Here is a 4,123-nt window from a genome sequence, read left to right on the forward strand (position 1 = left end):
CTATTAAATAAAATTTTATACTATTAAAAATATTAATAATAACTAACATAACTACAAAAACAAAACCTGTTAGCCCTAATATTCTTGTGAACATATTTGGGGTTGCTTTAAAAAAATGAGAAAACCTGTTAGCCCTAATATTCTTGTGAACATATTTGGGGTTGCTTTAAAAAAATGAGAAAATCCAGAGAGTTAGTATTTTTGTTAAAATCTGGTCAGTACTTAATCATCAAAAAAAAATAATTAATCCTACACCATTAAATATCATCTCACAGTATTAACTGGTCTCCTAACACTACTTTCAAAAAATTGTACGATTGTACAGTAAAGTAAGTTAACCGTAGTGGCAGAGCCTGTCTTCTCCAGAGAGATCTCCGTTTGCCGATAAACTAAAACGACTAAATCACCTTCAACAAATCTAACAACAAAACGACACCGTATCAAGGCCCCAGATCCTAATCTCTCTCTCTCTCTCTCTCGCAATGGTGAAGTCGCTTGAGCATCCATGGATCCTCAACGCACTGCCTCTTTTAGTCGTTATTCTCATCGCAGCTCACGTCTTCGCCTTGGTACTAATTCTATCCTCTCTTTTTTTCTTGTCAATTTATCTCTGGAACATTCATTTTCTTTATTTACAGGAACAAACCCTAGTGATGTTGTTTTTGGCTTATTTGCTCTCGTGACCCCCTTAGGTATATTGGATTTACAGATTGGCCACTGAGAATAAGCCCCGCCCCATACAGCAGCAGCAGCAGCAGCAGCTGCAGCAGCAACTCGGCGACATCCAGAGACGAAAGGCTCACTGAGAATCAACAAAACCTTGCTTGCATTTGCCACCATTCTGCAATTTCGAACTTCTCAAGGCCTGATTTGTAAAGTATGTTTGTGTACGCTTGTTCTTTTTTTTCTTTTTAAATATTTTTATATCTTTTACTTACATAGTTCGTGTGATGTTATGTATGGGGTATTATTACACTGCACTTACACCCCTGAGTCCTAATTAATTGCTGATTTATAGTTGCAAAATTTCGAAATAGTTAAAAGTTTCAAAAAATGACCAGCTCATGTGAGAAAGGGACTGAGTTGTTAATTTGTTATCCTTTCTGTAATTTTTGTCTTTTTTTGCACTTAAAGAAGATTGTATGGAATAGTTAAAAGTGTGTTGATAATTTGTGTTAAATATAGAATTAAACTAGAAACTATTCTTTCAATATATCGTTGTAATTCAACAGGAATTTCTGCCAATATTGTCAATTCGAGAATACGATCATATTGTTAACTCGAAAATAAACTACAGCACTAGAAACCAGAGTTGATGTTATTGTTAAAAGTTGTAGCATCACAGTGGTGTAACACTGTAACATGATTCAAATTGTATCTGGCTAACTGCTTAAACAACAATAGAAGCCTTTTGCCTCTGAGAGGAGCAAGCAATTATCATGCATCAAATGATGCCTACTTGTGTTTCGAATTGAAACCATGCTTTCTAGAAGGCAATTTGATCTAGATTTTTGTTTCAACAGTTCCGTTTTGTTCATTTATATTTGAAAGAGATCATTGACCAAGTGTAGATGTTCTGTTTCCAGTATGCTATTATGAACAAGGTTTCATTTCATATGTTTTATGTGTTGTTCTGATTTGTTTTTTCTCTTCATTTTGCACTGCATTCATGTTTGTGTTGCAGATGGTAATAACTAACATGTCATGATTAACATTTGTTTTGAATTTTAAGCAGTTTAACTTAAAGCATCAGTCAATGTTGCTTCCTTCCACACAATCACCAAGCAAGTATAGTTTTCTTTTGTGTCAATTTTATCAAAATCAAATCATAGCATGAAATTCCCTTGATTTTTTGTGATTTGTTATCAAAGGATGTACCAAAGAATGACAATGCCATATAGGAATAAAGGGCTACGGTAGATGTTTCAGATTAGGAAATGATGGAAGTTTGCAGTGGCACTCTTGCATGGTGTAAGGTAGCTTGATCATTTAGCTTAACAAATATGTCACAAGAATATGATAGAGCTATGAGAATGAGATCTTTATTTGTACTAAAGTGTTAAAATGAAGGTGTAATATAGCCTAAATAGTTAGTTGCAGTGATGTGCATGTTGTTGTACTAAGTTTCATCTGAAAGGCTTTAAATACAGGTGTTTGATGAATTGAATGTCTGTAGTGAAACATTCTTTATAACATTCGTTCACAACCAACATCCTGGGAATTTAGTTTCGATATATGATTCTCACAACAAAATTTTGTTGTCTTAGTTTTCATTTTTTCTTGCATTGACAGCATTTATCATTGTTGCATTTTAAAATTTTAGGCTTGGGCAGCAAGCTCTAGGTGCCCTAATTCTAGATTATAGATATTTGCATGACATTTTTTTGTCATTCACTTAATTATAAAGTTGAGTATCTTGCTTGTTGCATTTGCTGTGGTTAGATTAGATGTGATATTCATTGCCTCATTGAAGTTTAAAATGTGTTTAGCGGATGTATATTTTATAATAAAAATTTGGAACAAGTTAGAGATAACATCTCATTATGTAATCCAGGAGGGTGTATACTATGCAATGTAATTGTTCTCGTTTCCCTTATTCTCTTCGTTAGTTATTAATAATTTAATATTGGTTGGGTTTAATTGAATTGGTATCAATCTTTCCAAGTACGATTTTTTTGTTAAAATATTGTAAATCGTGAAAAAAATAGTTTTGGGAAAATATATTAGATCAATGTGAATCATACTCATACTACTAGGTGTGTAGTGAACTTTGAGTAATGATAGTTTAGTTAATAAAATATATTTTGCCATAAGAGAGAGAGTTTATTAGCTTAGTCTCCCAGGATTAGAAAAATCCAAAATACTATTTTGATCTCCAAAATTTGCCTGAAAAATCAAAATCATCCTCATCCATATTTTATTATAAAAAAGTCCCAAATGTTCCACACAATTTTTAAAAGCGTCGTTAATTTTTGGACTATTTTAAAATCGTCTTTCCGACGTTTCATAATCATCTTTTCTACGTTGTGTTGTTCCACGTGTGTTTTGTTAAAAATAAGTCTTCTTATCTGTTGCTATTATGATTATGAGTAGTTATGGAAAATAAACAAAGGAAAAGAACCCTAACAAGAAGGCTTTTCTGTAATGACGATATGCTTAGCTGTTCCTTTGTCTCAGTTTGATTCGATGGCAGTGAGGGCAACTAAGATTTGGTTTGGCAAAATTTTTTTAAGAGGTGTTTGTACTTTTTAAATGTTTAAGTTCCTTATTTTATGTTTGGTAAATCAAAAATATTATGTACTTGTACTTGTAGTTTTTAAAAAATTAGGGTATTTTTGAACGCACTGAGGATATAACTTTTCAAAATTGGATTGTGTTTTTCAAAATTTAAAAGTCTAATATAACCTCATATATTAACTAATTTTTAAATTTAATACTTAGATTTATATCTATTATAGTATTTTTAAATTTTAAAAGCTATTTTATCAAACAGCTTATGTTTATTAAAAGCTATTTTTAATTTGATTTATCATTTATCAAATATAAATACTACAACTTTTAAAAAGCCATCTTTTAAAAGTTAATTTTTATAAGCTACTTTTGAAAAGTAAAAGCTTTACACTAAACTTAATATTATGGAGCACAAAATAGATTGTGAGTTGTCGATTTTAGACATTTAATTGAGTAAGCCAAATCAAATCAAACATAATACTCCACTTTTCATATTCATTCCATATATTTTTTTTATTTATAATAGGATTGCCCGGCATCCAAATACTCCAATTTTTCATTAAAATAATCAAATTTTAGTTTTTTGCATTTACATTGGATTATTTTAATACAATTATGACAAATATGTGAATAATCAAATTTATTTATATAATTATCAAAATTTTCCCACAAATTAAAACTTTTTTCACACTTATAATTGAACATCAATTTTAAGTAATTAAGTTGAAACCCATTTCACTATCATATTAATACATAATTAAGACCGCGAAAGATATAGAACAGTTTGAAATAATTAAGTTTTCTCTATATATATCTGTACTTAAACATTTTCTATAAATATGTTTACGGAATATATTCAAGTTGCAATACCTTATTCTTTTAAGAATAAAGT

The 4,123-nt window shown here is 30.3% G+C and overlaps 1 long non-coding RNA gene across 1 annotated transcript; it reads left to right on the forward strand.

The window, feature by feature from the left end:
- Nucleotides 289-1,211, forward strand: LOC107648529. Its single transcript, XR_002349474.1, has 2 exons — nucleotides 289-569; nucleotides 693-1,211. It is a non-coding gene; the product is annotated as an uncharacterized LOC107648529 (long non-coding RNA).

This window comes from Arachis ipaensis, chromosome B06 (assembly GCF_000816755.2).
Source record: "Arachis ipaensis cultivar K30076 chromosome B06, Araip1.1, whole genome shotgun sequence".
Lineage (NCBI taxonomy): Eukaryota > Viridiplantae > Streptophyta > Magnoliopsida > Fabales > Fabaceae > Arachis > Arachis ipaensis.